The following is a 13,898-nucleotide window of genomic DNA, read 5'->3' on the forward strand; positions in this document are numbered from 1 at the left end:
GGTTATACAAAGTATACTGGTGATCTACCTGTTGTGGGTGTTGGTGTACATGTTGTAGCGGTGGATTTTAATGGTGCTACTGGCACTTCAGGTGGCACGCAGTGGATGGTATACTTGGTCAAGGGTTTACAATAGACAATTGCTAGCTTAAGGCACAGTGAGCAGTGGGTCAATGCTAGGGTATGCAGTGAGCAGTAGGCCAGGCCGGATCAGGTAATACAGTGAGCAGTAGGCCAATAGCAGGCAATACAGTGAGGAGTGGGCCAGTAGCAGATAATACAGTGAGCAGTGAGCTAATAGCAGGTAATACAGTGAGCAGTGGGCCAATAGCAGGTAATACAGTGAGCAGTGGGCCAATAGCAATACAATGAGGTAATACAGTGAGCAGTGGGCTAATAGCAGGTAATACAGTGAGCAGTGGGCCAATAGCAGGTAATACAGTGGGCAGTAGGTTGTTATAAGGTCCCCAGGTAAATGCAGCAACAAATCAGGCAGATGGGGCAGCTCAAAGTAGGCATGGGGATAGTACTGCAGTCGGGGCAGTACTAGTCCTCTATGATAGTGGCAAAATGGCAGAGTAAGGGACTAGTAATGGTGAGATTAATATCATGTATTTTGCCATTAGGATAGAAGCAGTAGTCAGTGCATGATAGTCTGGGCTTTCTGGGTAGCACAAAGGCGCCCAATGTTCTTGTGGCAGAGGATGTGTGTTTTTAAAATGAGAGCTCGCCGATATTTACAGCCGAAGACTCTAGTGGACAGACTGATTAGTTGGGTAGCGGTATATGCAGGGAGTAGGCCTACCTTGCAGGAGTAGATCATAGATTACGGCATCCGATGGCGAACAGGCGGCAAACAGGAAGTGGGCCTTTTTCTTTTGGCCTTCTTCCGCGTGGCCAGATTCTGCCTACTGGGGGTGGGGGATTCCAAATAAGGCACGCTGTTGCCTAGAAACTGAGTCTGGCCTCAGTTTCATCCCGCATCGCACCGGCCATTTTATGGTCAGGCGATGCGCTTCGCTTCGGGATATTGAAGGAAAATAAAACAGCTGATTAGATGGGCGATTGAGGGGGCCTCCAAAGGGGATCACACATGCAGTGTGTGTATGATGAGGGGCTTTCACCACATACCGTTAGGCTGGCATGACAGGCTATCCTGGAGGGAACTGCTCCTGCAGTCCGTAGAAGAAGGGGCTCCACCCCTCTCACGAGCGATGTTGATTCCAAATGAGGAACAGGTGGCAAACAGGAATTGGGCCTTTTTCCTTGGGCCTTCTTCTGTGCGGCCGGCTTCCACCTACCGTGGGCGGGGGATTCCAAATAAGGCACGCTGTTGCCTAGAAACTGAGTCTGGCCTCAGTTTCATCCCGCATCGCACCGGTCATTTTATGGTCAAGCGATCCGCTTCGGGATATTGAAGGAAAATAAAACAGCTGATGAGATGGGCGATTGAGCGTGCCTCCAAGGGGGATCACACAAGCAGTGTGTGTGTATGATGAGGGGCTTTCACCACATACCGTTAGGCTGGCAGGGCAGGCTGTCCTGGAGGGAACTGGTCCCGCAGTCCGTAGAAGAAGGGGCTCCAGCCCTCTCACGAGCAATGTTGATTCCAAAAGTGAAAAGTCACTTTACGCCATGCAAACAATTCCTTGAATCTGGCCCTTAGTCTTTGTTTAGACGTGGAACATATGTTTTTGCAAACAATGCAAACCGCATTTACCTAGCCCTGGCAAAATGGTTTGGCAGTATGATGTTATGTATCTTAAAGGGGGCCTCTTCATATAGTTAAGAACCTACAAGATTTCTCTCCCCCCACAGCACAACGCTTGAACCACAAAAACTGCACACAAAAAACGAAGCCTTAATGTCAATAAAGTTCCTGACAAAAAAGATGCCCTTATTTAAGTTTAATGATGTTTTATGTGTTAACAGGATGTAAGAAATTACATAGACGAAGCCCTGCCACTGCTATAAACACGATAAGATGTGAGGGTCAAATAGAGGCAGCATGGGCCTGATTGTCCCCTTTCCCTCCCTGGAGTTTTGGGGGAAATGAGTGCCAAATGTGCATTTCACGTTAAAGCAATTTGTGCCAGTACTAATGACATTTACTATGATGTATGAACAACTTCAAAGTGATAGTTGGCTTTTCATCCAGGGCCGTGTTTTAGAAATTGAGTGCAAAACAGTGCAGAATTAAAACACAATAGACAAGTAACAAAGAATAACTTAACTCATACACGATAATTGGGGTTAGATACATCACCCCATCGCAGCACGTGCTGCTATTTTCCATGTGCTCAATGACACATATTGACAGTTACAGGTGTTCTCTAGATACATAGCCAATCACCACATGCCCAGCAGGAGGTGCTTCAATGTTAATGTTTTCCTTTGCCAGTTCAACAGTATGGCCTGTTCGCATAGGCCTAGAAACATATATGTCTTCATGCTCATTAACAGGTAGTTGCTGCAGGATTCAAACTTGCCACAGCAGTCTGTGCAGAGATATCAAGGGTGAGCGCCTAGCTCTCTGTGCTATCTGATCAGCGGAGCCTCTGCTTGGAAAGTGTTGATCATGCACCAGTGCTTACAAGTTAGTGAATGGGGTATTAAGTGCTGTGTATTGGGTTTGATGAGTTTCCATCGGCCCAGTAAAAGGCACGCAAAGCTCCCACATCCCTAGTAACAGGTTTAGTATTGTCAATTTCTACATATCCAGTCTCAGAAAAGTCCAGTACGCATAGTTTTATTTAAAAATGTCAGCATTCAGATGCCTACAAGTCGGGAAGGCAAGGGACAGATATGGCCAGCTGCATGTGCCTAGAAAGAGTCACGCCCAGTTCTCATTCTGCACATCTACAGGCGCGACCTTTTTCCATTAACCCCTTTTTACGGTAAGTTCCCATCATATTGACAGCTCCCAGAGTGACCAGTAATAGATTCGATATCCCTAAGTGAAACGTGCCCAGTAACAGATATTTTCTTCTACTTGTCAGATAACAGGTATCACCAGTTTCCCCATAGCGGGTAACAGGTTTGAAAAGATACAGACATGGCCAGGTGAAAGTATAGACAGTTGCCACCATATTCGTTTACTGATATGACAAGAAGTTACATGCAGTGTGACGGGTATGGCAGTTAGTCACAAGGTAGCAAAAGGTGTCATCATTTCTGACATAGCCGACTGGAGACACTGCCATACTGAACAAGAACTATTTCTTCATTTATTTAACTATTTATTTAAGTCATCTTTTTGATTTATTTAATCATGGCATTCATTTTATAACTTGCTACACTGTAATATCCTCTCTTCAAAGAGCAGGGGAGAAGCAGCGGCTAGAGGAAAGGTAAGAGTAAGAGGACATGTGCAGGTAAAAAGGAGGCTGTGTGCCAGACCCTGACCAGAAGAGGAAGTCGGGAGAAAGAAAACGGATGGGCTGAGGTTAAGATGTTTTGCAGCTAAGCCTGCAGGCTGTTCGCCAGGTCTTGACTAGGACCGGAAGAAGGAGGCAGAGAATGGGGTGATGCAAAAAGGGAAAGGTCATGCAACATTCGGAGCTAACCCCAGGGTCCACCTTCAAGATTCTGGCTTAGAGGAGAGGAAGGAGAGAGAGGGTTGGTTGAAGGCACTTTGGGAATCGTCAGGGAACATTAACAGCATAACCCACGGGCCATATTCAAGTTCTTGAATAAAAGGGGAGGAATGTTAGAGACAGATGAGTGAGGTAAAACAAGAATGGGCATGAGACGTCCACAGCTAAACCTCTAGGCCACATTCAAGATATTAACTCGGAGGAAAGGTAGGAGGGTGAGAGCTGAGTGGGGAGTAGAGGACATTATCAGGGGCCTTTCACAACAAAACCCCATGGCCTCATTTAAAATCCTGAGATGAGGGATACAAGACACAAGATATCATAGTAAGGTGCTGAGGCGTAGCCAGGATTGTCTAACAAGTAGGGCCTGAAGCGTATGTAGTTGGGCCCACCACAGTGACATTAACATCTGCAAATGCCCACACAGGGCTGCTGAGTGGGCATTTACAGATTTTGGGTGGCCCTTGACCACTCAGGCCCTACTCTGGTAAGGGGGGGGGAAAGTGTGCAATAATAAGCCCGAGAGCAGAAATCATGGAACTTTGTACTAGTTTGAGGTCCAGCACAAGTGGAAGGGGCAATTCCAGTGGGCATTATTTTGAAAAAGTAAAGAACTCTTATTAAAGTTCAAGATGCATGGCTACAGGCTAAAAGACAGGTCTCTAGGAACCTTTGTGGTAGGAAACCCTGAGTGCATGATGGATGACCATGTTCTTCATGCCCAATAGGAGCTCCATGTTCTGGTTTCAGAAAATCCGCTAGGTAGATTGAAAGGGTTGTATTAGGATGTCCGAGATTTCACCGAATTTACTTCACCTAAAGGAGAAATCTTTGGAAACAAAATCTTCAAAGATGTATTATTATTACCCCACCCCCATCTATCTTTTAAAACGTAGCCAACCAAATCTGAAGAAAACACATTTGAAGATTTCACATCAGATGAAATTGGATTAGGTGAAATGTAGGTATCCCGGATAGACAGAGCAGGCAACACAGGTTTCCCCTTTGTCAACATCATATCACTGTCAGCCCATGGGAGGCTGCCACGTTCCCTTTCTATCGTAAGGAGAGAGGACTGTTCACCCGAGTCATGAGGGCCAATCCAGCTGCATGCTTCTTAACGTGGCTGCTGTGTACCTTTTGGGCCCAGGCCTTTGTTAGAATTTCCACCAGCGAGCCAGGTAGATGGGGAGGTCTGTATTTGATTGTGCTGCGGCCCTGGCTCTGTACAGAAAAGGCCAGCTTTTTACTTGTTAATGCTGTTCTTCTTTTCCCATTTCATTTGAGTTTAACATCGCTGATGGTGAGAGCAGGACTTTTACTTCTCTTCTCATTTCTGCGGGATCAATATTCAATAATTTTTATCTGGCGGGGGCTTTCTCCGCTTACTGAATCACACAACCATGTTTAATTATTATGGCATTCACAACTTGTCATGAACACTTTCTGAATGTGGGTCAATACATGTGGTTTCTCACCGACCAGGTTTGTATGAATTAGACACGTGGAGACCCAATGTGAATCAGTGGGCCTCATTACGACCCTGGCGCTAATGGGTTAACGGCGCCGTAAAAGGCTGTGGCGCCGTTAACCCATTAGCGCCTGATTACGAGGTCCCTTTGCGGGACCCGACCTTAATGGCTGGTCTACACCAGCCGTTAAAGTAGGGACCCGCAAAGGGACCTTGGTGGTAAGTACGGTACAGTGATTTGCGGTACCGTACTTAGCGCCTTCCCCATTCCCATAGAGCCCTATGGGACGAAAATGGGAATGGGGAAGGGCAATGGTTCAATGCGGAATTACCGCCCCGCAAAGCTTGGAATGGGGTGGTAATTCCCGTTTGAACCATGGCGGCCCCGTTACAACACCGGCACCAACCATGGTGCTAATAGCGCCATGGTTTAGCGCTGGTGTTGTAATGAGGGCCAATGCTTCAATGTTCTCAGTAATGATTCTGACGGTGAAATAGTAATAAAGATTTCACTCTCTCTAGAGACGCCTGGAAAGCAATATATGTTTTCAGTTGTCATAAAGAATCTGGTGACCCGTATACTTACACAGTACGAGGTGGAAGCAGCACATGCAAACACATTTCCAGAAGGCTTGAAATATGATTGTCTGTACTGTCCCCCTGTTCAGACTCAAGACTCTGCACACAAAGTAACAATGCTTCCCGCACAATGCAGGGATGCATTTCCAGAATGTGAAAGGTGAATCACAAGTCTCTATATCAGTTGGGAAGTCAAAGTTGTGTAAGTAGAGAATGGAAAGCAAATTAATTTAAAGTGAATCGATGTATGAAGCCAGTAAAAATAAATGACAAGTATACCTATATGCATATATAGCTGCTGGCAAAGCTGCTTGTGGAAGAACATCTATCCCATCACGGTGTTCTACACCGCAGTGCAGCAGCCATTTTATGGTGTGTTTATAAATGCAGAAAAAAAGTCTACCTGAAATGTGAAAGTTAAATAAGTCATTTCAGCTAATTAACACATGCCACAATGCCACTCAATAGCCACCGCTGGCAGTCCATAGCCACTGAGCAATGCTTTGTGGAGTTGCAAAACTAGCTAAAATACCTGGTTCAAGCTGCAGGAAATTGACTTTGTCTTATAGGGCAGTGGTATTGTATTTGTATTTTGCATTTTGTATTTTGTATTTTTGTATTTGTAACGTGCACAGAACAGAATAAATCATATAGCGGCACCAGTGACAATGACAATAGATAGAGAGTATAGCTGAATCCCTACCAAACCCCCAAAATGAAGAGGGTTCTCTATCTAAGCAGAAAGGTCTTTAGTGCTCGGCGAAACTGAAGAAGTAAGCTCATTGTCCTTAGCTCCAAAGGCAGGGAATTCCACAGCCTTGGACCAAAGACGGAGAATCTTCTATCACCCTGCGATTTATATACTGAGTCGGGGCTAGCCAAAAGGTGGCCATCACTGGAGCGTAACTGTCTCACAGGATGATACGGCTGCATTAGCTCTTTCAGATACAAGGGGCGATACCGTTTACACATTTGAAAACGATGCAAGCTGTTTTAAACCTTATACAGTCTTCAATTGAGAGCCAATGCAGCTCACAACGGTAGGGAGATACATGAGCAGTTTTAGTCAGCTTAAATACCATTCTGACAGCTGTGTTCTGTGCTTTCCGAAGTCGCTGGAGTTGTTTGAACACCCAGTAGTTGGCTATAGCAATAGTCCAGGTGGGAGCTAGTAAGTGCACCAACCACAGCTGAATGGTCTTCTTTACATATATAGGAAAGCACGTGGCATATGAGTCTCAAGACAAAATGCACTGCTTGTCCCATAGCTCCCACCTGGGTTTCACTTCCAAGGTCCTCTTGGAATACATAGATACATAGTTTGATCAATGCAAGAGACAGCTCTCAAAGATGCAGACAACTGCATATTTGTGCATTCCTTATTGGTGTTGTATAACCTACCATCCTTATGTTCAGAGCATTAGGTTGTGTATGGAGAATGTAGATAACTGCAAACACATTTCTCCATAATTTAGGACCATTGGTGGGCTTTTAGCTTGGGCTGCCGGGCCATTAACACCCATTCTAGCCTCTGGAATGGGTGATTAACGCCACATTCAACACCATGATGTTCTTGCCAGTGGATATTGCAGCTAAAAGGTTCACGCCCAAATCACATGCTCAACACAAAGTGCTGCAGCGAGTGGATCCTGGAGTCCCCAACTAGTCATAAGCTTTGAGACATATTAACACATCAACACTAAAATGAGCTACATGGAGACGCCCTAAACAAACACACAAAAGGACCCAACAGCAATAGCAGAATAAAATATAAACTGTTCAACAGCAAAAGTCCACAGATACTGATTTTGCCGACAAAGCCAAACTTGGAGAACGCAAACGCTGACCACCATGTTAGAAAGTTATTGACCAACACACAATATTTTTCATACAATGTCAGCAATGCAACATGCAATTACAGTTTTACCTCTGCATGACCACACACATGTGATGTCTAAAGTAACAACAAATCTTGATGCACTTTCAGCCCCAAGATCACTCGGTATGCTTTAGCATTCTCTAAGCTACTGCTGTTCCTCACCCTCGAACTGCAGAATTACTCAGCATAGTTTCTCAAAGATGACACCATTTCAAAGTCCCTGTAGTGACTAATGCATGTGAATTGTCCCTTCATACCATATATATGCAGTAGAGGCTGTGTAGTTATGGTTAAGTTGCTCAACTCATAGAAAGAGCACATATTGGGCGGCGGATAACTTTGACACTGTTCCACGAATCCTCACCAAACATTGCAAAGAAAGTATCTGGCCACCTCCCAATGATGTTGTGAAATATGGTGCAGTTTTTTCCAGGGGGTGGCAAAGTTATATGGGGTCTCAAAACTTTTGAAATCCATATAGACATAATGGAATATTTTTGCTCGTTTCTGGGTTTTCACCAAACGTATGGGAGGAGCAGCGGATTTGTCCTAAAAGCGTGCTTTTGCAAATTTGGTGTAAATCCGTCCAGTAGTTTTTTAAAAAGGCCAGAAAGTAGGTAAAGAAAATGTGTGATATCTTGGTCGCGTCGGCAGACTTATTTCATTGTTTGGAATTTGTGGATGCCTCTGGACCAATTAGGGGGTGGCTTGGTGACCGCGGACATCGACAACACATGCTGATGGGATGTTCAAAAACATGAGCTGAGTAATCATTTTTTAAACATCACCACGCTGGATCTGCGGACAACTGGCATTGTCCGTGGATATCGCAGTGAGAAAAAAGTCTGGAAAATACATTTGGGGTTATTTTGTGGCTGAAAGAGGGTCTGGAGAGGGTGGGGGAGTGGAACAAATTAGATTTGCAGCTGTTTTTGTAGGTGAAAAAAAGCTGTGCAGGTACCACAGACTCTGTGGTTAATTTTACTGTGCGCTGACATCACTTGGATTTGGAGGGGTTCTGTGTGAGTCTTGTTATTTGAAGCTGTATTATACATACTTGTTATATGGTTTAATCATGCCGCCAAGAATCTGGCCACTGGCCCTAGACACTATAGTAATATGTGTATAGTAATTATAGGTACTATAGGGGGAGTATGCAGTATTAGTAATATGGTGGCATTAGTATCACATGTTGGCCATGTCAGTCTATTTGTAGGCTGGAACAATTGTCTGAATTACAAAAATGACATATTATGGCATGATTTACATTTTGCAGTAGCTGATGAAATGGAATGGATTCACAGTTTGGTATGGATACATACACACATCGTTGATTAAGGATGTGCTCTTGAAACATGGTTGCAGAGAGTGCATGTATATTTCAACGTGTATAGGAATGTTTTAGTTTCTAAGTACATTAGTAATTCTTGTGAATCTTCATGTGTGCTTATGGTGAACTTTACCATTCCTTTACAGTAGTCCAATTCTTGCCTTATACCCGAGACACTGTAGGTGCTGTCAGGATTATTGTGGCATTTCTATGAATTTACTCCAGTTGTGTTAAATGGACAAGAGAGTTGTGCCTCTATATCCTTTGATGGGCCTTTAGTTGTTTTTTGACAGGAGACATGTGTCTCTTTGTCTTCTGAGGGACCTGCTGCTGTTTCTGAACTAGAGAAATGTGTTGTTGCATTATTTGATGGAGCAATAGTTGTTCTTTGTTCTTTTAGTGGTATTGCGGGGAGATCTGCTATATGTTCTGTTTGTATTAGTTTTCTTTTTAAAAGTTTTCCCCTTTGAGGTACAGGGTACATATCTTGATGGGGGTGTACCGTGCACATAGCATGTTGTATTCTAAGATCTAAAGAATGTCAGCATTGACTTTGTTTGCATCAAAGTTAACTAGGAATAGACCATTGAGTGTACAGAGACGTGAACGTGCTATGTAACTCACACCTTCTTTGAAGACTGTGCTGCCAATATCAATGAATGTGTGATCTAGGGTTAGACCTTGCGATTTGTGAATAGTGACAGCATATGCATGGGAAAAAGAGACTTATTCTCCACATATGTACATGTCTTGGAAACGAAGGAAACATGATATTGTTTTACTTCTGCAAGTTTGTCAAAGTGAATGTCGACAAACTGAATGTTGTTATGTGTATATGTTTGGAAGCCAACAACTGTACCAGTTGCTACATTGACTAAACCTTGTTCTATATCAAGGTTACCTTTTAGAATTACTCTGCAGTTTAGACACAGAGTTAAAACATTTTCTAATCTGGCTTTGTTGGACACACATCTTCTAAGCTATTTAGTCATGCTGTTGCTTGTTGACACCTAGGGAGTGTCATGCCATGCACTTCTAGTTTGTCTGTGGAGCTGATATGCAGTATGGGCTGCTATTCCTTTTTCAACATTGTATTGTTGAATTGACTACAGCTTGCAGGTGTTGGCATTAAGAACAGGTATTTTAAATTGTATTAAGTTCATTTTTCCATGACATCAGAGGCAGATGTGGTTTGCACATATAGCTCATGGATTAGTCTATTTCTTGCATCTTTAGTAAGCACACCAGTTCTAAAATGTTGGCATAAGTGAGATCTGTAGACTGATGCATGCTTTGAGTTAGTTCTCTGTAGCAAACATGTTGCCAGATATTTACATTTCCAATGTTCCTGAGTGTGTTACGGCATGGTTTGTGGTCTCATGTTTTGAAAATAGGTTGAACTTTTACTGGTGTTTACCGAAAGAGGTCTCCGAAAACAATAACGTGCTTTCCTCCAAATAGTACTTCATAGTCGGTTTTTATGACTTCTTGCATACTGAGATGAATTAAAGCCAAAATGAGGTTGGAAACCATGCTTACCTCATCTATCAGGAACACTTTCATTTATTTCAGAATTCTGTGTACTGCAGTAACATCTTCTGATGACAATTTGTAGTATTTTAATTTGTTTTAATGTTCTACTTGGAAGAGCGGTAGTCGGTGTAAAGTTACACTTCCTATGTTGTAGGCAGCTAAACATGTGGGGGCTGTTACAACAGCTGAAAGCTTGTCATTTGTTAAGTCTTGTAGAACTGTGCCCATTATTTTAATAAATAATGTTTTCACAGAACCAGTTCCCCACTTACATGCAGGAGCAGTGGTTTATCATTTTTAAAGCTACAAGTTTTGTGTTTGTCTTCAAAACCATGGTCAATTTATTCAGTGACTTCTAGATAAATGGTGAGTTATTCATCATTTAGCTATGATTTGAGCACTGACAACTATTGTTCAGATTGCTTAGATTGACAAATGGTGTTTTCTACCTCAGTCATTGCTATTTCTGCTTCATTTACAGTGAGTGGATCTCCAATTGGTTCTGGGCTTCCTGTAAGAGAAGGGTGACTGCCTTCAGGAGTGTCTTTATCTAGTAGAACATTGATTTCTTCCTCTTGTCAGTGTTCATTGTCCAACATGTGTTTGTATTGTTTAAATTGGGCACGTGTTATACTGATTTAATTTGCATTGAATGCAGCTTCAAATGAGTAATGGTCACCTAATAATTCTTCTTTTCTCCAGGGTTTGAAAAGTTGTAGAAAGGACATGTAATACAGTTCTCTATGTTGCAGAAATGTACATTATAACTTTATACTATTAATTAGGCTGTGTTTGATAAGGTATTACTAGGCTTCCTTCACAAGTTGAGACTGAATATTTGCCAGTTGTCTCATCTGATGTGACATTGTATTTGTAACAGTAGTTTCGGGCTCTGTCGTACAGGCACATGTTTTCCAAAGCAGTACTTCTGTTTGGGTAGTATGTGTCAATTACATTGTTTTTTTTTAAAATATGCTTGCTGTTGAGATCATGTGTGGCTATTGTTGCTATATCTTGATAGGATTTTAGTTCCCTTTTTCATGATGAAGCTGCAACAAAGTTTAGCCAGACAATGTTTTCAGATTTCCAATATAAGGGTGTTCCTGTTAAATGGTCTGCAGCTTCGTAGCACCCGTATTCTTTATGGGAGAGCATTTTTATACCGAAGCTGTATCATTTTTGTGACATTGTTTTGTCAGGTGATAATTCACCCCAGATGTCTTTTGGCTCTGTCTTCTCAGCTTTGGTGAGATAGGCTGTGACATATCTTGCAACTGCAGTAGAATTATCTGAAATGTATTATATGTCTATATTTGCATTCCAGAAGAGGGCAAAGATTGCATTGTAATCATTGATGTACTTGGATGCTTAATCCCTTTCAATGTTCCATGTGTTTTAGGGGATTTGCCTTTTACACGTTGACCGACAGACAACATCAAGCTATTTACTTGTCCTTTTATGCAAAGTGGTCTAGGAAAGCCAAAGCGACATTTGGTATATTATTTACTCTTGTTTTAATATCAACGTCAGCAGTGTTTTCCAAATTAATGTTTTTGGAAGTGTAAGCTTTGTGTACATAGGCCACTATGTGTGGTTTTTGAAGGGATATCACAGTTAATGTTTTTCAATAAATTGCAAAACAGTGGCATCACTGTCATGGGCAAATTTGGGCGCATCTTTTAGCCACAAAAGCATTTGGATGTGTGGTGCTCCTCTGGATTGATATTAATTTCTCCAAAAAGAAGTGTTCAACTTCTCTGACTGGAGGGGTAGTTTTATTGCAGATGAAGTGCAGCATGGCTATGAAGTGATGTGTAGAGGAAGACCCAAATACCACTAACAGAAGCTCCAACCTCATGTTGCCTATATGTTGGAAACTGTATATTGCAACACGTGCAGTACCAGTGAGGATGCCTGTACCGCAACAAATTTTTGAAACAAGGTATCCATTGAGAAAACCCCATATGCTTTCGCAAAGAAATGATGGTCTTCTGGACAGAGTCCCGGAAGAAGTGTGAAAATGAGCGAGAAAGAAGACTGGTGACGTCATGCGAAGCAGAACTGATGCACCCTGAAAAGATACACAAGACAAAAGAACATAGACATTCTATAAGATCTGAAGAGGAGGTGTCAAAGATGAGCAACATTTCGGGCTCGAAATGAAGATGCTCATGCAAAGAAACGCTGAAGAAAATGTTAAGTCATTTTACACTTGTACAGATGTTGTAACGCAAGTAGACAAAGTAATCTTGAGGCTGTCTATATAGTGAATAGATTGCAGCGATGCACCAATGTATATACATAGGAATGTATAGAACCTGGATGTTCAATGGTGCACTTTAGCAAAGTTTGATCCCCATGAATGGAAAGGGTTTCAGTGTGGTGCAGTTGGAAAATAGCTAATGGTGACGGAGAATCCAAGAAAGGCTGGCTGGCCAGCACGAAGAGTTGAGGCCACTATGAGCCTGGTTGTCTGTCAAGTAGTTACATGAATGTGATAAAGAAACATACTTCTGTTTGAAGTGGAATGAAAAAACACAGAGGCATCATGAGTTCATCTTTTAGTAGTACTATATGCAGCGAAGAGCTCGAAAACATGGTCTCCAGTCACATGGTCAGATCAAAATAAACTTTGGGTCGAGCTACACTGAAACCAGAAGATAAAACCATGTCACACTCCCTTTTATTCTCAGGCACAGAGAGCTTCTGCAAGGCCAAATTCTAAGCCTTTATTGAATGGCAGACCGCAAGAGCGATGATAGATGTTGGGCTAATTGGGTGTGGAGGCATGACCAGGCTGACCCCCCAAGCACCTAGGGTACCAGCCTGCATGCTGCTAGCACGTCGTATATTCCAGAAGGGTACAAGCGTGCCAACCAATTATAGAGGGCCACATAACAGAGAGCCCTGTAGTTTGTGTAACCAATGAATCATGTATTTTGTGACGATGACAATGACTTGCACTAGAGGAGAGCTTAGTTGTCCACCTGATGTTAGAGACCCAATCACACCCCCCATTAGTATGGAACATATACTTAGATGTTCCCTGTAAGCCTATCACATCCCCAAGTAGGTTTTTGTAGTTTGCCACATAGTGTAATGTCAATTATGATGTATTTTGATTTTTAAAAGTTGTGTTTTTTATTAAATTCATCAAGATCATACTGTGCGATGTCCGTTGTAACTCCCTGTTTTAGATAATTGCAAATACCACAGTACTAAGTTTTGCCAGCTTCCTGAGTCAGTTTGATTATTGATGTATGAGTAAGTTCTCCATCACCATCCATCTCTAAGTAGTGCTGCCTCATCTTAAAAGACCTGGGTCTATGGGTTCAGATGGTTAAAGTACTTTGATACATTGACAGGGTCAAGAGAACAAATCTCTCCTGGTGTTTTTATATCTATTTCATCTTTATTTTGGTTTGCAGTTTGTAAGAAGTTGTGCAAGTCATCCCATGAGTATTCTGTACAACTTAAAGTAACAAACCGGTGGTCAGTCAAAATATCGAAG

At 42.5% G+C, this 13,898-nt stretch overlaps 1 protein-coding gene across 1 annotated transcript in view; it reads right to left on the bottom strand.

Annotated features, from left to right (window-relative positions):
* Window positions 1-13,898, bottom strand: part of EPHA8 (EPH receptor A8) — a 1,837,897-nt gene that overhangs the window by 1,306,122 nt on the left and 517,877 nt on the right. The window lies entirely within an intron of this gene.

The sequence above is a fragment of the Ambystoma mexicanum genome, chromosome 8, assembly GCF_040938575.1.
Source record: "Ambystoma mexicanum isolate Mex_15411 chromosome 8, UKY_AmexF1_1, whole genome shotgun sequence".
NCBI lineage: Eukaryota > Metazoa > Chordata > Amphibia > Caudata > Ambystomatidae > Ambystoma > Ambystoma mexicanum.